This window comes from Astatotilapia calliptera, chromosome 11, assembly GCF_900246225.1.
Source record: "Astatotilapia calliptera chromosome 11, fAstCal1.2, whole genome shotgun sequence".
NCBI classification, from domain to species: Eukaryota; Metazoa; Chordata; class Actinopteri; order Cichliformes; family Cichlidae; genus Astatotilapia; species Astatotilapia calliptera.
This window is the reverse complement of record NC_039312.1, coordinates 26229851-26254613: the sequence shown is the minus strand read 5'-3', so window position 1 is coordinate 26254613 and position 24763 is coordinate 26229851. Positions and strand designations below refer to the sequence as shown.

Below are 24763 nucleotides of genomic sequence, written 5' to 3'. Positions count from 1 at the left end.
CTTATTGATGTTTCTTTTGTCCCTCTGTGCAAAATGCAATAGGGTTCTGGCCATGGCTGCCAGATGAGCGTCTGAGAATCATTAGCAAAGCTGATTTGATTTACGTCCTGTGTAGATGGGGCCATCCAAATGATCTGCTTCACCATTGCCATCATCAATCACCGCCAACCAGAGGGCACAGCCAACACGCATGGGAAAGAGAGCGGGTTGGCACACCAAAGCACCCACAGGGCTGTGAGCATGTGTGGGCACATGTGTACAGACTATACAAATGTACATTTTGTAAATGTTTGTGTGTGATTGTTCCCATGTGTATTTGAGTAGATTTTTGTGTGTGTGTGTGTTTGCTCGTGTGTTTGCTCGTGTGTTTGTATAGGGAGGCGGTGGAGGGTTTGTGTGTGTGTGCATGCATGTATGATTGAGACTGAATATGTGAATATTACTAACATTTAATGGTAAATTTATGTTACTTTGTAATAGCAGCTTTTTTCCAAGAAAGTAAAATCTTGTTGGTTGGTCTGTGATACTTTCATCTCAGACCTTTTGGACTTGAATAAGATGTGGCCTACTTCATATAGTGAATCATATAAGGCTTATGTGATTTACTCATGAAAGTGGCCACTTTCTCATTGCTTTCATATATTGTTTCAGTAAGTATCCAAAACATACAAGTTTCATTTATATAATTTTTCAAGGGATCTTATATAGGGCTGCCACAAACGATTATTTTGATAGTCGACTAGTCACCGATTATTTTTGCGATTAGTCGACTAATCAGATCATCATCCACTGGACGTAAAACTACAGCTTATTGCACCAGCAGCATCTGCTCTTATATAACTATCATTAGCTTACAGCTTTAAGTGTTTATGGTCTGTGCTAACTAAAAATAAAGACAAGATGATAGTTTATTAAATTTTAATGAAATTTGCAGATTGTTTCGGTGAAGTTTAATAAACTCCTTGCTATCTAAAATATAACAGGACACTGGAGTATATTCTGGAGCATCTCACACTTCTGATAATCAGTTGTCTGCTTGACGTTTATTCAGCTGTGTAAAAACTATAACTTTAATCTCAGACAAACTGATTTACTCAGGAACAAATAAAATACTAAAAAAAAAAAAGCCAAACAATAACATTTTAAGTTATCTAAGTGACTCATATATATTTAACCTGAGTAGCGGAAAACGATTTGCGGGGAGTCCGGTGTTCTCACGGCGCTAGTGAGCCTAGCCCCCGGCTCGCTAACGAGCTAGTGGGTAACAGATGTCTCCGAAAACGTCGGAGCGCTTTTGAAAATATGTGGTGTCCTGATAAACTGAGCAGATATTTGAGGTTTACACAGCTACATTCTCGCCTGAAAATATGTTAAACGTTTATTTTGTGACCCAGAAAGAATAATAAGAGTAACATTAAAACTAACTAGCTGCCGCCATTGTTGGAAACGGCGCTGGGCCGCGCTATGAATTCTGGGACACAGCTGCTTCTTCTTCTTCTTCTTCTTCGGGGTTTACCGGTAGCTGACATCCTTGTACATGCAATGCTGCCATCTTCTGTTTCAGTCCGTTATTACACTCTTAAATCCTGCCACTTATTCCTGCGTCTTTTGTGATCTTACAAAGCTTCAAACGACGCATCGACTATTAAATCAGTCGTCGACGATTTTGATAGTCGACGTAATCGTGACTAGTCGACAAATCGTGGCAGCCCTAATCTTATATCTGTTTTCACTCTTGTATGCTTTTCATACAAGTTTCACACAAGACAGATACAAACTTTATAAGATTTATATATATCTTTTCCATATGGGTAACTAACTCTCTGATAGAGAATGAATATTGGTGCGATTATGACGATGTCTATGCAATAACATACAATAGCTGTTGCTGATTGTGGCTTATGATTTTAAAAATAATAAGGGAGTAATAAACATAAACCTGACTACATATAAGGATTTTGTGTATCTGCAATAAATAAGCAGGACTGTACTGAACATAAGCCCTATTGGTGGGTCATTTATTACAACCCCCCCCCAGACTGCCAAGAGTTGGTACTGCTTCACGTACTGACATTTCTGCATAACAAATCATCTATCCAACCCTAACAAAGTAAATACAACTAGCCAATCAGATAAGGGATAGGTTTGTCTTTTTAAAGGAGCAAGCCATAAAGCCATCATTAGGGCTGGGCGATATGGCCTAAAATCCATATCACAGTATAATTTGAAGCATGTGCGATAACGATATATATATATAGCGATATATTATTTTCTTCTGTATAACGTATTTTACACACCATAAGGTGTGTAAAATCTTATGGTTAAAACTTAAAATCCTTTAATTTTCTCAAAAATCGACAGTGCTTTATGTATGAATTCTGGTTGTGCTTACTGACCTCAAACCGATTTTATGTAGTACACAGCTCGCAGAAATCTGTCAAAAATGTTTTGAAACGACTTTGGTAAGCTATGAAGGCGCACTGCTTGATGGATTGTCGGAGCATTACGGCTGCCGTAGTCAGGAGCCTTGCGGAGTAATCTGGGTCCAAAACTCCGTCTTCTTCAGGTCCCAACATCAAACGAACACTGCGGCATCACTGAGAGTTAAAAACTGTCTAAATTCTTTCATCTTGAATAAAATGATAAGCGTTGCTGCTTTAGCAGGTGTAACAATTAAGTTTAACATCCAGACATCCATGAAAACAGAATTTAATAAAACAGAATTTATTAAATTGAACAGAGTTAGAAGTTAGCAGGAAGTTAGCTCGCTAGTTTCCACCTAAACATGATATGCCATGTTCTGACTGAGAGATTTCTGAAAAAATGAAAACGTACAGCTCTGCTACCACTTCCAACATAAATGAAGACAGAAAACGCAACAGCAGTGACTTTTGTAGGGTTACTGAAGTCGGAGTAGCTGGTATATAATGATGTCCTACGTGATCGCTAGCAAAACATCTACGTTAGCATAACATTAGCACAGTGAAGCTGAAGGATGAATGCTAATTTTTTTCCACTCGATAAAAGTTAGCATGAGGGTTCCTGGTGGTTAGGGACAAATGCAATTGCATGGCACAATGCTATAAACGGACCAAACTTCAGTTAGGAGAACAACTGAGATAATCCATCCACAATATGAGGTTAGTCATTAATATACTGCAACAAGATGGGAATAGAGCAGCTGCAAGAGAATTCAGCATTAATGAATCAATGGTAGTGAAGTGGAGGAAGCACAGTTTTTGGCTTTCCCCATATTCCAAAAGTGCTTCGTCTCTTTGCTATTACTGTCGCCCGGCATAATTTGCAGATGATGTTGTTTGCAGCCACTGCAATGCTTTCGACCAAAACAGGCGCAACTCGATGACACCATCAACATGTGCTATCGTGGTAGAGCGGTATAGTCACAATCTCTACCGTTGGCCATATTTATCGTTTAATTTATCGTTTCTACCATATACCGTTTATACCCCCCACCCCTAGCCATCATCTTCAGTGTCCTGTCATGTCATCTTTTCGTAGTATTGACAGAATACTTGACAGAGTACACCAGCACAGTAGCTGTTCGTTGTGTAGGAATGCCAAAAATATGGCTATTTCAAGCGAAATAACATCTCATTGTACTCAACCAAAATAAAAAAGCCCTCAAAGGGTTTTGTAGACACTGAATACTAGTTCGTCACTCTCCACTTTTAAAATAAGAAACTGAATGTTAACATAACCAGAGAGGAAATTTGTATAAGTGGGACAAGGGCATCTCAGCTCAGTGTAAAGATAAAGTCCACTTTTAATTCTGAATATAATTGTAATTAATATAAAACTACTGGGACTTACTAAAGGAGGGTTGGGGGTTGGTACTTGTATAGCACGTCTAGCATTTACCAAATCTATTTAGAATTCTGTCCAGTGAGTAAAATTATTTTCTAACCTGAGCACTTCTTACCTAAGGCAACTGAGCTGGTAAAATTCCCATGCTGCTCATGATATCCTGAAATCTCAGTTAAATTTTGTGCAGCTGCTAGATTAATCAAGACATTCTTATCAAACTTTCCCCTCAAAGTGCTCACCTCCCCCCCTTTGCTTTCAGTGTCTCTGTATATGTGTGTTTGTTTGTTTGCATGTGTATGAATTTATGTCTGTCTGACAAACTGAGTGAAGTAGTGGGTTAGTGAGAATAGGGTGCATTTCCATTTGAGGGCTCATGATTGACGGCCAACTCCAGCTTCCCTGGGAGTATGTTGTTGCTGGCAAGAATCCATGGTGCCTTGTTCACTTACAGAGAGCTGGCACAGGTTCCACTGCACAGTGGTGCACAATTCACATGCCATCGCACTGTTGCATCAGCAATAATCTCTCAAAGCCAACGGAGACAGGGAAATGGATCAACATTTAGTTAATCGAAGTGCTTTTATCCAAGCCTCCTCCCATCGTAACCACCTCCACGCTTAAACAGCATGGCGCTTGTATTATTGGAACATGCATGCTGAAATATCTCTCTGTGATATGCAAATGAAACACTAATCCTTTAGATTGTAGGTCTATTTGCACTTTTATAGCATTCAGAATCCAGCGATTCCATTGGATTCAGGTTAAAGAAATATCAAATTAGATATGCAGTATCAAGTCCTGGATTTATTACTCAAATGTAGGACTATTTGTTTTGTTGTTTCTAATTCACTGGAGCAATAGTAATGAGCTTCACTCAATACTTTAAAATTAGTATAGCACATGCACATACCATGGATATTAGAGACATGAATATTACACATTAGGGAGAGAAGGGTTGTCTGTGCATGTGTGCGTGTCTGTGCATGCACAGGGTGAAGGCCAAATTAGCCAGGTTGTATAAGCAATTATTGGGGCACACTCTGTACCTAAGCGCCCTAATAGGTATGTAAAGAAGGCATTATTCAATTAGAGTGGTGGTTTGCTGTAGTGAGGAGCAGAGCAGTGGTGACAGCGCCGGTGTCTTCTCCTTATGAAACAACCTATTTAAGCTAAATCAACTCCCACTTAAGAGCTACGGTAATAAGCGTGTGGCGACGCTCGCCGGCCCGCGGGGGCCCATCCGTCATGCTGTAATACGGAATCAGAATGAGTGATAACACCTAGTGCCGCTACAGCGCCTTAGCTGCTGCCGCAGGAACGGCTCTCAAACACACATAAGATAACATACACACCTGCACTGACACACTCATACACATATTGCTAGAAGCAGCAATACTGCTGGATGGCTTTGCTCATTTCCTTCTCCCACCCACCTCCTGTTCCTCCAACTTGCATATGTGGAAAGAAATTGTGTTTCTATGGATTTGCAAGTATGAGTTTCTTTTTTTTTTCTTTTTTTTTTTGGTGGTGGGGGGAGTTTTTGGTGTTGTCCAATGTGAGCACACTTTATCTACATGTGTGTCAGTTGCTCCCTTAAAATTAATTAATTAATTATGTATTAACATATTCTAATAATATGCTAACTGTTTAATATGTTTGCGTTATCAGGTGGTTTTTAAAGGCGTCACACTGCTTTTACGTACTTCACAGTCCTCAGAATTTCAATTTACAATAATAGATTAGAGTCAAAAAGCAACAAAAACAAAATTTTAAATTTTGACCTCAAACATTTAATGAACTCCTAACTGCTTTTAAAAGATTGTTTATTTTTTTTTTTTGTTATTTGTTTGTTTGTTTGTTTTGGTTATTATTTGCTGTTTCCAAAAAGCTGAGGTACTTATTATAGAATAAGATGATTTCAAAATAATTTAAAGGCAGTACTTTCTTGAAAGGAGCACGGAGATGGATCTTTTTTTTTATTTGTTTCTTGAAAAACACATATGTATTATCCCAGCAACTTCCCAGTGTGTTGCATCACCATGTTTGGAAAGTGAGGGTTTAGTTTACTCTAATTTTCAAAGCCAATTTTTTTTCCATTCTTGCTTGATGCTAAACAGTGTCCTCCTTTGTGTGTACTCTCTTTTAGTATGCTTCAGATGTTTTCAATAGCTGACAGGAGTGCAGGCAGATCAGTTTGGTGCCCAGGCTCTTTAACTACAAAACCTTGCTTTTAAAAAACATGAAAAATGTGGTCTGTCATTGTCTCGCTGAAACAAGCAAATATTTCCCTGATAACGACACTCTCTGCATTTCAGCATATGATTCTTCAAATCTAGTAGATATCATTCAAAATTATTGGGGTCTCCACAGATGTACAAATTACCCATGACATGTCCCTCATCACGTACAGGTATGTGAAAGTTTTCACAAGACTTTTTGCATTCCTGTGAAAAACTAAGTACTGTACACTCTTATTGCTTTCATAAGAATTAAGAGGTTAAGTAGTAGCCAAATGCACTTGATGACTGATCATCATCATCAAATGTGCCCTCCTCTATAAAAGCAGATGTTTTGGTAGCTTGCTACTCCCTAGCATTTAGGTAGTAGTTAACACCATACTACAATCTTCCCAGGAATGGTTATCCAAGCAAATTCACTCCAAGGACAGACCATAATGTTCAGAGAAATTGCAAAATACCCACAAGCTACATGTCAGACTCTACAGACTTTAGTTTGCATGGTAAATGTTAAAGCTCCTGAGAAAATGTGGTTTGTTTAGAAGGTTTGCCAGGAGAAAGCTTCTTGTCTCTAAAGAGGATTTGTTTGGAAAGTTGCATCAGAAGAAACCACAAGAACTCTGGAAAAATGTCCTTTGGGCAGCTGACAGCACATCGCCACCTTGGCAAAAACCAAATGGCAAATCAGCACAAATGCCTCATACTAAGCATGTCAAGCACAGTGATGTTGGTGGGGTTGGGTCATGCAATAGGACAGTGATTCCAACCAGACCAGGAAATCTACAACAAAATGACTGAAAAAGAAAAGTTTCAAGGTGTTGCAATGGCACAGTCAAGGTTCAGACATCAACCGAATGAAATGCTGTGGTGCAAATATCAATGAAGTGAAGTAACGTTGGAAAGAGGAGAGTTTGTATTTTTTATCCAGCACTGACTCAAGACCCAATATTAGTTTCCATTCAATATTAGTTTTCAGCCAAAAAATCTTTGTAATTTTATGTTGATGAATTTATTTCTGAAATATTTAAACGACAGACATTCTTTCACAGAGCCAAGAAACCTTGGCTCTCTTTACTTTTGAAAGACTCTGCTTCTCTGGGATGTTTCTTGTGTTCATAATCATGTTACTAATAAAATTAACTAGTTTTGAGATCTTCTGTCACGTCTTTCTTTTACCATTATCAAACTTTGGCAGTATTTTGTTAAACCAGCGCCAACCTTCTTGAAATGTATTTGTTTCATAAAACTTTTATTTATTTATTTTTATATATACAGCGAATTACATACCAAATGAATTAGTTTTAAAGCTTTAAGTGTAGTAGTTTTGTTTTGATTGTTATTTGCAAATCATTACATTGTATTTTTATTAACTTTTGGCATAGAGTCCCAAATAGGGCTGTTCGACAGGTTGATGATATCAGGGATTGATGATGTTTGGAGTAATTCGAATTTCCAATCAAGGTGATATTTAGCTTGTTTTACCATTAATGCATCATAATTATTGATAAATTCATAGTAAAATCAATCTGTGTTGCAGGTTACATGACAAAGCACTCCGGCATATTTAAAAAGCAAGGCACTCATCCAACACAAGAGGCACTTGGATCAGGAAACAGAGTTGCTACGTCATCACTTTGCCCTTTATCTACTATATTTAAGCACGCAGGTTATTTTGCACAAGTTAGTTTGCACTAATTAGTGGGTATGCACTCCACACAATGGTATACAAGATGCCAGCAGCACAGGAGAATAAAGGCCAGGGATGGAGATAGTTGGCTCCATTCACCAGTAGGAATGGATAGTTCAGTTTCTTGGAATTTTTTAATCTGCTTGCCTATCGATCTTGCTTATTGATTCCACTTTCACTTGTGCTACAATCAGCTTATTTCAGTTTGTGTCCTAAACGAGGAAAAGAGTGGCACAGTCATAGATGTGGACCTTACTGTTATTTTTATTGCACAAAAGATTGAAGATGGGATGGTAAAGTGAAAGCTGCATCCAGAACAAAAACAACCACATTATGCTGCTAACACAATTTTGACTCTTTGCAAGCACCTGCACAGACAGCATGCTAGCACTAAGCTAGCCAAGAACCCAAAGTGATGTTACAGCTGAGTGAATGCTGACCAAAGCCCAGCAGCCTGACCCTGGACTTCAAGAGGTTACAAACAGATGAGCAGCCATATGTGTGTCCCCATTAGAATAGGGATTATTCTTGTGTGTGGGACTGTAGCCTATGTTTTATATTGCTAAATGGGTTTTAGGTAATTTTATAGAGAAACACAAAAGTAATGTTGGGAGAATTGTAATAAATGACTTTCTCCTGATAGCAATTGAGTAATGTACTGCATTACTTTTAAGAAAAGTGTTCTGTGTAATACATAAACGTCTTTTTGAGTAACAACCCAAACACTGATCACAACAAAGAGTGCAAATAATAACATTTGACTACAGAGCATGCATTTTATTTATGTGAATGTAAGGTCTTTGATGTGATGCTTAGAGATTGACTGACTGAGAGTGACTTTCAAAGCGGAGCCGAAGGGAACCCAATGAGAATCGTTGAGTACTCAACTAATATCGATAATTGAATAAGAAAATTCTTATTCTCCCCCACCCCCCCATTCACCAGTAAGATTCTGGTCAATCCTATGAAATGTTTGTAAAAGTTAGTGTAAAATAGTCACTCTAGGGCCAATGGGGATGGTGATCTTCAGCTGTCCAACAACTTTAAAAAAGAGAACCGAGGTTGTATTTGCTGAACTATCTGGAAAACTGAAACTCCATTACCCTGTAGGTGTATTAACTGTAGTAACATACTCACATTTGCATATTGTTCTAATGTAATAGGAGAGTTTATGCTGTGGGCACTATCCCTTCACTGAGCTTTGATCCTGACCCCCCCCCCCCAAAAAAAAAAAAACAAACCAAAAAAAAAACAGTTTAAACTCTATAAAACAGTACAACTGAGTTTACTATGTTGAATGTGCTTAGAGACAAAACTCTGAATTTCCTTTAGAGAGTCTTGAAGCAGTAGTTATTAAGTCAGTTACACAATGTAAAATGTTGTTGTACTATTTGGCTCATTAGATTTGCAGGGAACAGTAAAGTAAGAAGCAACTCTGGAGCTGGCAGAAACGGGAAGGAAAAGCCACCCATTGGTGTAAACAAAGTCAACCTTAAAAGTCCATAAAGTTGGGAAGATGATCAACTTTGACAGCACTGCCTTAAGAAAAGCCACATATGCACTGCCCACATCACAGACCCACTGGTGTTACACATGAAGCTGTTTATTTTTTTTCAATAAACACTTGCATGGCTGTAAATGATGCCCTGGGGGTAAAACATTGTGCCATATGTGACCCATTGCTGGTTAATGTTATGTTCTTTATAAAAGAATGTATCAAATTCTTAAAGCGTTCTAATCAATCATAAATCAACCCTATGTAGTGGATGCTCTGCCTTAGACTTTCATCCTATCAGTGGGACTGCATTATTTAAGGTTTCTACTATACATGTTCTTCTACTCACCACCAGCCTGTGTGCAGATAAAACTTATTACCAAGAAACACCAAAACAAATGCAAACAAACAGAAAAACGGGTACTTTCTAGAGTTTAATTATGGATAGTTGAATGTACAGATGAAAACAACAACAGATCATCTACAGTGATGAAAACAGAGGAGGGGAAAACACAGTCAATAAGCGGCATGCTTGAAACATTTGAGAAGCCTGATTTCATGGGCATCCTTCGTTCTTTTTTTTTATCTCTTGTTTGTTTTTCTGCTGCATTCATCCCCCATCTCTCTCTCTCTTTCTCTAGCTGACTCTTTCCTAGCTCTCTCTATCTCCATGGCTCATCAGTGTGGTTGTTCATCGGTAATGACTCCCACTGTGGCAGGGCCCCTTTAAGGTTGAGGTCCCCCTTCCCACCCCTCCATCCTTCCCCCTCCTTCAGTCCCATCTGCCATGCATTATTCATGGCTTCACAATCAAATGAGGGAACAACGGTTGGTAGCAGGAGACATGGTGCATGGCTCTTCCTCCCCAAAAGTCCCCCGAGGTGCCCCAGTCTGGTACCCACCATCACCCACTCCCCTTAACCCCCACCCCAGCTCAGCCCAGCACTTCATACTCACCCCTCCCGACACAGTGAGTGACTTTTGTTATTTTTTTTTCCTCTTTTTTTTTCCTCTTTTTTTTTTTTTTTGCAGTGGTGTGGGGGTCCAGACACATTGACTCCATCCTACTCTTCCCTGGGGTTGTTGGCAGTCACGCTGGTCACTGGTGACCTCCGTTGCCCTTTGGGGTACTCATCACTTCCTCTTCCTCTCCACAGGGATGCACACAAAGTGTCTGGCACCTTTTTAGTAAAGGGCTAAGGATGGTTGGGTTGTTGGGTTGTCATAGGTCTTTCTTCATTTCTTCTTCTTTCTTCTACAGTAAAAACTATACAACTGACAAGCTGTTAAACTAAAGATGTTAGATTGTACGAACTGCTGTTGCTGTCATTGCCCATCCCCCCCTCCACTGTGCTCTTTCTCTCTCAGAGCTTTGTGACAACAGGCATCCACTCATCTCATTTACTAAGATATCATCGTCTAGATAACTCTTCTAACTTCAATTCATCATAATATGCAATTATGTTATCTTTCCGAAACCTGACGGCCTATTTTAAAAATCGAAACAATGAGCATGCGAGGCAAACTTACAGGAGAATGGGGTATACAATTATTGACTTACTGCTTTCACAGGAATTAAGAGAGTGAGTAGCAGTCAGGTGCTGCTAATCAAATACTCTTGATTAACTGATCATCAACAGATGTGACAAACCTCTGTAAAAGCAGATGTTTTGGGAGTTTGCTGGTTTGGAGCATTCAGGTGTATGTTAAGAAAATCCCACAATGTGCCCAGGAGTGGAAGATCCCAATAAACTCACCCCAAGCTCAGATAATCCAATGCTGAGAGGAAGGAAGAAAAAAACAAAAAACGAATAAAAACCACAAAACTTCAGGAACAGCGTGCTATCAGATTAAAAGTGGGAATGTTTGGCCATATTGTGCAGTGCTATGTTTCCAAGCATATCAAGCCCAGCTGTGGAGGGTTGATGAGTTGGGCTTGTTTTACAGCAGTCACCAAGTGGACCGTGAACTCATCTGAACTTTTAAGTATTCTGGAGTCAAATATGGGGCAGTTTTAAGGTCCAGCCACAGTGTTTCAGAGAGCTGTGAAGAGCAAACGTCAGTGAACGAAAACAAAGTTGTTGCCATTTCTCTGGAATGATGTGAGAGACTCATAGAATTATAGATAAAATAATTAATTCAAGTTACTGCTGCTAAAGGTGGCTTTCCAGGCTGTTGAATTACAGGGTGTACTTAGTTTTTCACAGGAAACACAAAATGTAGGAAAACATTTATTTTTCACAAGACTTTAAATCTCTTCTGATCCTCTTAGATTAATAAATGATAAATAAAATTCATGTGTAGCACACACTCATAATGTACCCAATCATTGTGTGGACAGGATAAGGTACAGGACAACAACCAAAGTATCTCTGCCTGGTGGTGGTGGGGTGATGGTGATGATAATGATCACATCTGTACCCAAACATGTGGCTGCTGACTACTGATAAACAAGAGCTGGATCTGGAGGTGAAATTTGTTAATTAATTAATTACATTAATGCTCCAAATATTAATTTGGAAAGTAGAAACGTCCTCTTTTGTTCGAATGTATCAATGCACTCATAGAATAAAAGGATGGGAATTATGAACGAGAATCAGACAGAAGTTTAATTGGTTATTTAATTGTATCGTGTTTCCCATAAATACAAATGGACACACGTATAAATTGTCACTCTTTTTGAAACATAACTCATCTCTCTCTTTTAAATGCTTGCACGGTGCACTTTTTACATTTGAGGACTGTCTTTGAAGTTGATCAGTATATTAAATGATTAGCTGGTGCAGAACTTGCATCAGCGTTTCCCACCATTCATTCTTGTACCCAGTGTGTGGGGGTCAGTGAGAACCGCTACGATTAGAGTTCTAGCAAGACAGACAAAAAAGGAGAAAATTCCTTCAGTGTGATGCCTGTAGAACAGTTGAATGAAGAGGAAGATTACAGATTAACATATTAAATGCCAAGATAGGCCCACCTGGTGTGTGACAGATCTTTCGCACAGCGCAGCCAGTGGAAATGGAAATGTATCATAACTAGGTCTCTTGTGAGTAATTTTATTCTGATCACTCCTGGTCTTCTCCTTTGCTGCTTTTTTTTTTTCATTAGAGGCTTTATGTGTGAAGGATTAAGTCCTGTAATCATGTTGCTAATTGAAATCGGGGGCTGTGATATTGTAAATTTCTTAAAGCCGCACAGTCTCTCGCCTGACTCTGGGTCTGAGTTCTCCCGCTTCTTTCGCTCCAATTCAGAATAAACTAAAACATAGCAGCCAGTCCTCTGCTTCTCCTAGCCAACCCATAAATATGCCATTATGGTACTCTTATTATCCTCATTATTGGCATGGCTGGAGTGGCGCCTGCGTCTATCACGGCCCTTTAATGTGGGTCTAATAGTTCTGACCTGTGCGGGACACAGGTGGTCTCCAGAACAGCCTTGATTGGGTCCATTTATTAAGCCGCTCTGGCGCCAGAAACGGTCCAGTTAGTCATTTGCGTGCGGGGCAGGTTCCATTCTCAAAACTGCTGATCGGTTAGAGGCGACCTCCCCCCCTCCACAACATCTCGCCCTATAGCCTCAGCTTTGTTCTTTCCTAATGGCTCAATTAAATTGGTTAATTTGGAATGGAGACCCTCTTCAAATCTGTGATTATCACCTAGCCCCCTTCCATGCAACATAACCAAAGCGTGTGCACGCACACACACACACACACATTCTGCTGTTGCTTCAGTGCCCCCCCACCCCGCCCCAACTGCAAGCCCACACATTTATTATTCATTGCAATCAAATAAGTGAGGTGGTTGAAGAAAGTTGCTTTTCTCTCTCTCTCTCTCTCTCTCTCTCTCTCTCTCTCTCTCTCTCTCTCTCTCTCACTTTCTTTCTTACCTCTCTCTCATTCTCTCTACCTCCATCCCCTCCCTGCACCTCCTCTCCACTCGTCACCTCTCCTCTCCCAGGAAAGAATTGCTTTTATTGCGACAAACACTCTGTGGAGCCCTCGGCTTTCGGCAGTCCCAGCCAGTCATTGATGCAGGCAGTCAGGAAAGCAGGCAGCCAAGCAGCCAGGCAGCCCTCCCCGTCAGGAAAATGAGCAATTCTCTCATTGTAATAATGCGCCTCTGTCATCTTCCCATTATCGGCATGATAAAAGATGAAATATTCAGGGAGGCTGGCCTCCTAACCTGATCTGGGCGCGATATTGGGCCTGTGGAAAATGAGTTTTATCAGCTTTAATATACTCCTTGGCAGACTGACCCTTGAAATTAAACATTATTACAGAGCGGATATTTAAAAAACCGGGGCCACAAATTACATCAAAATGAAAATATTAAGGAACATTACGAATATATCAAGTGGCGCTTCTCTCCCTCTCTTCTCACACTTGCACACCGGCTCTCCTTATACTGACACCCCCTTTCTCATCCAGCCTCACCCGCCCCACCATTTCACCACCACCACTGCCACCCCCATCCTCGATGAGCGTGGTTGGGGATACGGCAGACGACGTTGTAAGTGTCACTGTTGTTGTGTGTGTGTGTGTCTGCAGTGGGCTGGCAGAGAAATAATAACAATGCTGCCTGTCCCACCAGCTTCATACGTCTGCATAAACTAATTAGACCTAGACGCTCTCATCACCTGCTTTATTGAGAATGGAGGCAGAACACTGGCACGAAGTGTGGGACTTGAGTTGCAGAGTGTGTTCCTATACTTGTGTGTTTGCATGTTCTAGAGGGAGTGTGCAATGAAATTAGTGTTCAATGTGCATTTAAGATGGGGAATTGAAAGTGTGTGAGCCTCTTTTACAGTCGCGGTGGGACTTTATGTGGCAGTTACAAATTTGCCAAGTAAATAATTCTTCCTCCTCAAAACACTCCAGGTTTTTCGACTGCTCAGGTATTAGCTTTCTTTGGACTGACTCCTGTACAGCGATGCTCATGGAAAATAATGGAAATACCAGCAGGAAGTGAGTTTCTCTAATCAGTTTAAAAGTAAAAATCCCCCAAATCTATCTGTCCCCCAAAATGGAGAGAAAGTGATGTTGGTTCTGTGAAGTGTGTGGTGATTTGTCACTTTGTGATGGGGGGATATGAGAAATGCAATAAAAGGCGGAGGAGAGATGTGATTTGAATAGATTTCAGAGGAAGTCGGTCCTTGGGGGAGTTGGATGAGTAAGCAGTGTCCCCGAGGACCGAATTAAAACTTTACTTTTGGTCACGGCGCCCCCCTCCTCAAAGTGCTCCCTTTCTTATCGCCCGCATGTGCGAATGTGTGTACGCATGGTTTATAATGTGTGTGTGTGTGTTGGTGTACAAGCATGTATTCGTCTGACTTCTCTGTTTGTGTCCCCGTGTGTGCCAATGTGTTTTCAGATGTGTGTTTTTACTTGTGTATGTGTATCCCACGCAAATTGAGTGCCCTCCCCTGCCCCTCGCCCCGAGGTTATGGGGGGATACACACAGCTCCCTCTGCCAGGCTCAGATGAGTATTCACAGCAGCACGCCCCTCTCCCTTAACCCAGCACAGGGGAGCTTTGCATATTGAGGCCGTGTATGTATCTAAGTGTGTGTTTGTGTGCGAGTGTGTGCACTAGCCTCCCCTCCACAGAAATGAACAGGGGGTCCAGATGATTCCATGCACATGCATTATTATTATTCCATTGGTGATTCAGCTGGCTTGGTTAGTGCCAAACTCACATAGCTGCATGCATACTTGCACAGTAGCTTAACATGAATTGATGCATGCTACCAGCATATATTTTACTGTATGCTGTTAATGCTCAAAACTCTGATTCTCATTGGCCGGGCTGATGTCGTATGTCCAGAGTAGAGACAGAGGGGGAGTGAAATAAGCTCCTGTGTGCTCTGTCCAGCCAAACTCCCAGTGCCTGAAAGATTGCTTTTAATGCTCTGCTAAAAGAGGGAGAAGCAATCTGATCAATCCAAGAAAAGGGGAAAAAAAAGAAATAAGGGAAAAAAATAGAAAATAGGGTTGAAAAAAGGGAATAAGGCGAATAGAGAGAATAGACACCACAGGGGTTGGTTGCCGGGAGGGTAGAAAACAGAAGAGGGAAAATGGCTTTCTCCATCCACCCTCCCTCTCTCTCCCTCTCTGTTTCTCTCTCCTCTCTCTCTCTCTCTCTGCCACTTGATTCATTATGCTGATATACACAGTATTTGCTTCCTGAGTGAGCCCCCCTGCACTCCCGCCCTCCTGGAATGCACACACTGGCGAATGTACACTCGCACACAAACACACAGCAAGGTGGCGGTGGTGCCATAAATATAGCAAACGACACAGCCTAGCAGCGGCGCAAGGTCAGCCGCGGCCCAGGATGACAGTGCCGTGGGCGCTGCACCAAGCTCTTGTTAGAAATGCACACAGATAGCTCATTAGGACAGGCCCCTGAGGCCCCTCAACACACACATGCACACACAAACATATACAAACATTGATCCATTTACTATTTAATTGCAAAGTTACAGAGTACGCCGAAGTGTAGAACACGCACGGCTCTTTGGCGAGTTTTAATCTGCTCACCCCATCAAATGCTGCTTCATTCCGAGGGTGTGTGCTCATAATGCAGACTTGCAAGCATGTACATGGAAAACTCCTTAATTTTTTTTTCATATCTTCAACGTGTTAGACTCATGTATTTACACATTATATTTATTTTCCTTTTAAAAAGGGTTTGCTGCCCATTTTTACTCATATCAAGACAACTTTCACCCAGGAGATTCTGGATTCAAGATCCATCTTTTTTTTGCTTTCATTTGGTTTTGACTCACTGTTTACTTCCATTTTCACTATCTGTTTAGTTTTGTTTGATTGTTTTTAAGCAGCAAAATAGTTTTGGTGCCTACATAAATAAATGGCTCAGGTACCTAAAGATCAGATGTAAAAAGATGGATGTTGTTTTTCATGTCTGAAAAGCGACCACAGTGCAGAAGTGCCTTAAACGCGCTTTTTTTCTAATTGCCTGCAAAGAAGTCCAAGTTTATAAGTTTATAGTCTTACTGATGTTCATTTTGTAGAATATGAAGGGAAAACAAATGGAAAAAGCCAGTGGTGCTTCAGGGGAAGCTTACATCGTGAATATAAAGTCGCCAACCTATGAGCGTGCAGCGTACCTCAGTTTCTCAACCAGTTCCCCACTTTGCTCTTTACATTCATTTTCAAATGACTATGATGGCTGCTTCCATCCTCCATATACAGTTTGTAGTTTAGGTTAAATGCAGACTTTCACAGTGTTATCTGCAAGTTGCTCCCATTCTGATACCAGATTGACAATTCCACCAAGTATGTGACATGCCTTTATTTATTTTACCTCAAGATAGTTATCTTCTGTGTACATTGATTCTCCCTCTGGGCTGGGTAGGTACAGGTGGTTGTCTATTAGGAATGTGTATGGGAGTCATTACAAATTTTAACAGTCGATCAACTGGCTGATAAAATGGGAATCATGTGATGTTTCTGTGATGTTTAAATGATCTCAGTATTTCTTTAGAAACCAGAACAGAGATCTAACCACGGAGCGGTCTCTTGAGTTTTCTTGCCTGTGTGAAAGATATCATGTTAAACAATAAAGGGAGAGCTGTGAAGTGTGGAAAATGTGTATGAGGAAAAAATTTCTCCATGAGAAAAGGGATGTGAGGACGACTAAAGCTGGGAATCACTCATGTAGGAACAACTGGAGAAAACGGATGAGTTGATTACGAGTCTACATTAACCTTATAATTGCAGGGGAAAAGTTTGAGTGTGTGTCAGGGAAGTGTATACATTGTGTGTTTGTGTATAAGTGTTGAGGTTAGGGAGGGAGAGAGCAGGTGTGTGTGTGTTTGTGTGTGGACTCGAACATAGTAGAGGTACTTGGCTCATGCTCTGGACACGCCTGAGAGACTCTCTGAGTGTTGCCCTCCTCCCTCCTCCATGCGAGCCTCAGACACATGCTGGGACATACGCAACTAGTTTTCCACTCTCCTTTTTTTTCTCCGCTATCTAGTTTTTCGTTTCTGTCACAGATAATAATTTTTTATCAAACAGATTTTTTTCTACAAAGGCATTGTTGCTTCATATTGCATGTATTGCTATCCATCTATTATATGCTGAGTAATTGCTGTCTTGTGCTCCAACCCTCTCCACCCTTCATATACTCCAGTTGTAGGCGCTCTATTGACCCTCTCTTCTCTGAGTGTCATCTCCAACAGTACCCTACTATGTGAAATAGATAAATGCATTGGATACTGATTGTCCCTTATGCCAACCTCCACCTCCATGCACCCCTTCTCTGGCCCCCTCCTCTGCCCCCTCTCTGCCTCCTGCCTGGCCGGCGGTGGTGTCAGTCTGGCAGGCCTTGGGGCCCCGTCAGGTGACCACTGGGCTGTGACGGGCAGCAGCTCTGCGTCCCTCTCCCTGCAGTCTGGCGCCCGCTGGGGTCTCGTCCGGGAGCCCAGCCTGCCAAAGTGACCTCCGTCCAACTGAGAGAAAAAAAACCTCATACAGGTCACGGTTCACTTCATTTTTACTCGGCGAACTGGACAATGCTGCAAACAAATTAACTAATATCAGTTACTTTGTGATAGAAATTCCACATGTTCTTACATAATAAATGCCTTAAATGCAGTTAATATTCCAAAAGAAAGGCTGACTTGTCTGTCTAAATTATTTTACTAATATTATTACATATTGCTCATTCAGTCTTCACAGATATGCAATCAGTGGTTTATGTTTTAGACCCAAACAATAATTTGTGTCTTTTGCGCTTTCACAAGATTGTTTCTCATCGTGATGAACATGTCATTATCACAGTTCCACCAAAATGCTCCAGTAATGGTTTGGAAGTATAAAAAGCCCACAAAAATACATTTTCATTTTGCCAGCAGTATAAATGATTGTAATTCTTCACTGTTCAACATCTGTATGAACATTTGTGGTTATGATCTTTAGTATTTTTCCATCACATTATAGTGTTTGTGTTTCTATGTAAAATTCTAATCACTCGAGAATATTTGCTCTTGTTTGTTCGCAGAGGCAAGTGTTAAAATGTTTGAACTTAAATTTAAATTTTCAGTAAAATTGAGCGCATCTCACGTCTATTCATAGAAGATACATGTTAGTTAAGCAGCACTATAATAACTGGATATCAAGGAGATTTCTTCTTTCCTGCCTACCAGTCGAAATCTTAATTCACGTGTGCGTTATTTAATCTTACGTTTGAAATGCGACTCGCTCATTTTTAACCGTCGTCAAATGCAGATGCTTCAGGATTTGTTCTTGCGTTGAGGACTTTCGAGGCAACATTAAGCTGCTCTTGAGAGGTCTAATTATTAGTGCGCCAGAAAGATCCAGGTGTGTTACACAAACAATTTTCTCTGCCACCATCTCTGGTGGCAAGAACACAACATCGCAGGCTCTCCTGCGACCGAGCATTGAGCTGTGCCTGCTGAGGCGAACCTCCCCCAGCATCCCTGAGAGGGTGATGCAGCGAGGTGACACTGTTAGGGAGGAGAGCTCTCTGTTGTGTGTCTGTTTGTGTATGTGGCTGTTTACCTGCATTAAATGGTAAGAAAGCGTGTGCCTTTTTCGGCACGTGCGCGTTTTATTATTATTTATTTTTTCTGACTTTACATCCAGTTCAAAGAACTATTTCTGATGTGTGTTTTGGTGCAGGCAGTGTGTACTTTATTATCTCGCTGTATGTTTGCAGTGCAATGTACTGTGCTTTACTTCCAACCCCTACCTCCCCGTCCTCTCCCTGTGCCCCGCCCTACCTCAGCCCCATGGAGATGCGTCGGGGTCAGGGAATATGGGGAGAGGAACACAGGGAGGCCGCACTCCACAACTTGAAAGGAATTCTAATGAACCAGCACAGTCGCACTCGCTATTCCCACGACAACAGGCCCCAAACAAATAGCTGCATTTGAAGTCCCCTCGCTTTATGACTTTGAAAATGCTGTGTGTATGTGAGAGAGAGAGAGCTTGTGGTTGTTTTTGTTTTTGGGGTACAGTAAGTGTCTGTTGTGCGAGTGTGCCCATGTGTGCGCACAAATGTCTACCTCCACATTTTCATTTTTTTCCAGAAGAAATTGGCCTGGGAACTGATCGGCTTTAAAGTCTGCACCAGACGATGTAATTATTGTCTGCTATGACCAGAGATAGACTTTTCTGGTTGTAATCACCAGATTTTTATTGGTGTAGTTCCTCCCCCAATAAACACTTCACATGTGCTGTGAGGAGACATCTGCTGTGCATGTATGAACAGATAATTGGAGGCTAATTTGTCTTTTATATTTAACATCCAGATACTTCTTTTAATCCAAGATAAGGTAATCATCGAAACACATTTACTTAGTACCGTATATTTCACTGTCATCACTCTTGGTGTTATTTAATTATTAGATTTGATCAAAATGAGCTAATTTGCAAATTTTTCTCATAATTGATCGGACTTTGAAATTTTCCTACTGAATATACAAACACCACAGAATTGAAAGAAACTTTAAAAGCTTGCAAAAACATTATTAACCTGGCTTTTGTGGAATTAAAACATCTCTGTTCATTTTTTGAACTTTGAATTTCGGGTTCGGCCTTGCTTTAAGGTTTGAGCCTATGTGGCATGAGAAAAAAATTAAGTATTTGTCACTCATTTCCCTCAAGTCATTGAGATTTAAGGGATTTCCTTTGAGTTTTAATTACATTTTGAAGAGAAAATGTAGTTTTATGCCAAACTTGCTATACTCTTGAGCTAAAAAAACACTTAATCCTGGTATGATATCATATAGTCTTATAGTATACCTTTCGCTCACTCTTTGTGCGTGTTTGTGTAGTTTGTAAATGGTTAAATAACTCTTCCATATCTTGTTCACCAGGTAAGGTTCTCACCCTCCATTTCCATTCTTTTAATTCATACACAAAGATTGCTAAAAGAAGATATAAAATTAACAAAAAACATGAGTAAGGCAGATGAGGGAGGTGTTGGCCAGTTTGGTGTCTGCATAATTATTAATATCAGTACCCCTTCAGTGCCCTCAGAACCTCCTCCCCCAACCCTTTTCAAACCCCCACTGTGTATGTGTGTGTTTCTCTTTGACAACCTCAGGATGCATGTACAACGGCTCCTATGAACCGGGATGTCTTTTATTTCTCAGTCCAGTGCCTTTGCATCAACTGAGCGTGGCGTGGAGCGGGTGGCTGCCAGGTTTGGTTGGCTGCCTGCTTCGGCTGGCGGGACCAGCTTGTCTGTCTGCGCTGCTTGTTGTTTCGCCTGCTCTGCGCAGACGGTGCGGGTGAGAATGTCAATCCACAAAAGCAGCATGACTAGAGCTGTGTAAACAGTAAATAATAAACAAGTACTCTAATACATTATTGAGAGAATCACTTTAGGCAACTGGGACAGCATGAAACGCATACCCCCCCTACCCAACACCCCCTCCCTGTCTCTTTTCAAACTCGCACTCTTTATGTTTTGGGTCGGTGATGCTGCAGATAGGCTCTAGCACTGTACTGTAGCTTCATGTTTATCCGTTGACATGTGTTCTGCTCTCTTTATTTTAAGATGGTAATTCATTTAATATTACTGCACTGATAAATGGGGTTTTTGGCCTGCAGATTATTGTTGTTTTTGATGATTAAGTCTGTTAAGTTTGTTACATACAAGAGTCAAAAACTCAGGAAAAATCAGCAAATCTTTACATTTGAGAAGGTTGTTTTTTAACCTTTCTGCTTCACGAATTAGTTTTGATTTTAAATTAAATTAACCAATTGGCGAATTGCTTCATCAGTACTGGCCACGTAAAATGTTCAAATGTTAGAATTTAATGATTTTTTTTTCCACTTTGTCATTTTCCAGCAACAGTAAAATGGATAAACAGTTATAATCATGAACTAAAAGCAAAGCGTTTTTCTTTTTTTTTTGGCAGATGTTTGTGTAATATTTCTAGTAGCGAGTTGGATGATATTGTGTGAACATAAAACAGCACCTGAATCTACCTGCTTGTAGCAAATGGAATATCCTCCTCCAGTGGCTTATTGAGCAGAATAATTACATTGCCCATATTGAATTCCACTAATGCTCCAAATGTAGGTCTTATTTAATACCACAACTCCCTGAGGGTTCAGAGAATGATTTGGAGCACACTTCCTTTCACTGTATCTAATGTTCCAGATAGATTTGTATATAAAAAAAACACATCCAGAGTCACTGCAGTGGTAAACCTGGCTGAATTGGCCTGAAAGCTACCTGGGAATGTACTTATTATTTCTCTGAAAATCTCTGCGATAGATTTAACCACGGTGATTATTTTGCTTTCAGCCTGCCGTATATTCATATGGTGACTGCTCTGCTGTTCATTTCTCAGACTTTAACTGTTCACGCTTTTGAGGAAAATCATTAAGGTGCATATAAATCTACAAGAATCTGAGCTGTTGATGTACGTTTATGTAAACACATGCCACACGTAATGATTATGTGTAACGTAAGTCTTAGGGTTACGGTGTCTACAAATCCTTGAATGAAATTAAAAGCGATTAGGGGTGGGGATGTCTAATTTTCATGAAGGAACAATCACCATGTTTAGCTGTAGGGCTTTTAAATCATATCTGTGGCTTGTGGGGAGTAATACTCACAACAGCCTGAAGATGGCAGCCAAAACCTAGTTAGCTGTCATGTGAATTTGCCGGAGCGTTTTCAAAATATTACTTCATAGGTCAAATGTATCTTCTGTGGTAGAATCATGTCTTACCTTCATGTGTTCATATCACGTGAAATACGGCAGTCAGCGTAGCGGCAAGACAAATTTAAGCTTTGTTCGTTTTAAGTGAGATGCATTTTCAACGCGCTGCAATAAAGGGGAAGTTAAACATGATGGATGGCATTCAGAAAATACAGTAAAGTAGTTGCTGCAATGAAAACAGGAGAAAAAAATTGTATGATTGGATGGAAAACAAATTGAGGATGTCTGCTGTTTTATCAACACTTTCAGGGCTGAAAATGTAAAACTTGGGAGAGCGCTTCGGCTTAAAACATGAAAATTACTCGAGGTCTTTGTGCATTAAATAAAAAGGCAAAAGAGTTATGCTAATTTCTAATTAAATAAAGTGTGAATCTGTTTTCAATTAAACAGAAAAAATGAATAGTGGTGATGCAGGTAATTTGCTCCCAAATGGATTTTATCCACTGTTGCGGTCTCACCTTCCTAAGTTGAGTGTTGGCAAAAAACACATCAGCAAACCTCTTCTTTTTTTTTTTTTTCTTTTTTTTTCCACAGCATGAAGAACTTTCCAGCAGACACTTCTCTGCATCAGCATCCCTCTTTCACCGGCTGTTCATCTCTCCATTCTCAGCTGAGACAATGGAGGGGAGGAGAGGAAACAATGGGAGGTTTGGGTGGACGAGTGAGAAGAAGGGAGACAGAGGGGGTTCACACACACACAGACACACACACGGGCGAGCACCCAGACAGAAGGAGGGTGGTGAAGAGGGAAAGGTCATGTGGGTCAGCGATCAGGCTCTCTTAATCTGTGTGTGCGTGTCTTTTGGGTGCGCTTGCATGACTGTATGGAACCCAACACACACACGCAGACATAACAGCATGGGCAGTCTGGGTCATGCCTGTCCCTTCACAGTCCACTGCGCCATTATTGACGGCTTGAACTGATACCCCAACAATGAGGGTGTGCACGGTCATATGTTGTGTGTGAATTTATGTGCACACGCTGGTGGATGTGGTGTAAGGGGATTGGTCGTTACTCTTAAAGATGTCAGAGAGATTCAGAGTCCAGATTCCTCTCTTTATTTCAACCTTCTTTTTTTTTTTTTTTGTTCCATCTTGCATTACACACACAAAGTCTCTGCTGACACACCAACTGCTGGTATTTTGCACACATGCACACGCAGGCACAATAGGAGCCGAGTAGGGAGCCGAGGAATGGGGCCCCTGTGGGAGGGGCCTCCTCCTGGTCCGAATCAATATATGAGAAGCCATGCAAGTATAACAGAATCATTACTCTCACAGGGCTTAGGAGGGTACAATACACAGTATGGTTTGTGTGTGTGAGATAGTGTTTACATGTATGCTTTGACGCCTGTTGTCTCCATCCTGCTGGTGTCGGGTTTTTTTCTTTCTTTTTTAATAAAGCCAACTTTCTTTGATATCATTAGTATTAAGTCAGAGGATTGTCATTGTGCAAATTCATCGCTGGCTCTTCAGCTTATTCAGTAGTCTTTCCTCCTACACAGAACAGTATAACAATGTAACCGCACACACCTAAGTACCCACTGTCAAACATGTGCAGTGCTGTGGGTTCAGCGCAAAGAACAACAATCTACCGCTGCCTGAACCTGTGTCTAACAAGACTTTGTATTCTTCTCACTAATCATGATTACTGCCACAATCTTCCCCTCCAGCCCACCTCTTTCTACCCCCTCACACATCAGTGACAACCTCCTTTCATCTGCCGACGTTCAGCCCCACATCTACAATGTATTTACAAGGTCTGAAATGAACAGAGCAATTATTATCAGTCATGCTAATTCTGCAGATAATGATCAAAAGCCGAGTCCTGCTCCTCTTTCTTCTTCCTATCTCCCTCTCCGCCTGCTCTGGGAAGCGAACAGCGGTGACAAACCTCCCCTTTTATTATTTCATGGCCTGTTTAAAGATTTAGTGAGGCCCACAAACCACTACTTTTAATGACCAATTAACAGGAGCAAAGCTCTCTTCGGAGCACCGCGGCCTCGTTCAGGATTTGCTAGAGTAAACAGTGGCGCGGCGTTGGTTGTGCTGGTAGTGGTGGTAGACAGGGTGTATGTCTCGTTACCGGCTCACTGTTCAAACTCGCGCACGTACAACCAGCCATGCACTCACACACACACATACACGCACACACAAGCCCTCTGCTCCACTGCTTATTAAAACCTGGAGGAGCAGCAGTGCTTACCAAAACCTTGAGAGAGAGAGTCAGTCAGCAAGAGACAGAGTGAAGAGTCCCGCTCCCACTGGGTATGTGTTTTTTTTCTTTTTGTTTTTTTTTTCCACTGCCCCTTTTTTCTTCTTTTTAAGAAGAAGGGGCGAAATCTAAAATGATAAACCTTGCTACATCATGAGCTTAGCTAAAACTGGTCCGAGAGCCAGTGAAACGGCGTTGAAAAGAGAGTAAATGAGTAGAGCCTGGATCATTAGCATTGCTCAATAATGTAGCTGGGGGGTAGGACAGCACCACTCAAGGCCACAGGCTTTCTGAGCGGCTAATTTGGACCCGTCTTGTTTATGGGTATGGCAAGCAGGCCCCTCAAGATGACTGTCAAGCTGAGGCTCGCTCCCCAAACTAAACAAACACAAATGAATACACACCAGTAGAAATCCAAAACATGCATGGCTGATCAAGCATATTCCGAAGCACATCCATGGATGGTTCACTACTGTAACTTCTTAGCAGCTGGGTTTTGAAGTTTGCACAAAGTTATTTAAACTCGTCCGTGTTGCAGTTTTACTAGGAATACCTTTTAAAAACAGTTTTAGCTCAAAG

At 41.0% G+C, this 24763-nt stretch overlaps 1 long non-coding RNA gene across 2 annotated transcripts in view; it reads left to right on the top strand.

Moving 5' to 3' along the window:
* LOC113032743 (uncharacterized) overlaps positions 1-24763 on the top strand; it is a 75909-nt gene that overhangs the window by 18853 nt on the left and 32293 nt on the right. The window contains exon 3 of one of the 2 annotated variants that reach the window (XR_003273923.1): positions 22504-22964. The exons of the other annotated variant lie outside the window; for it this stretch is intronic. This is a non-coding gene — a long non-coding RNA (uncharacterized LOC113032743). Of the gene's footprint in view, positions 1-22503; positions 22965-24763 lie in introns of those variants that run through there. 2 annotated transcript variants of the gene reach the window in all.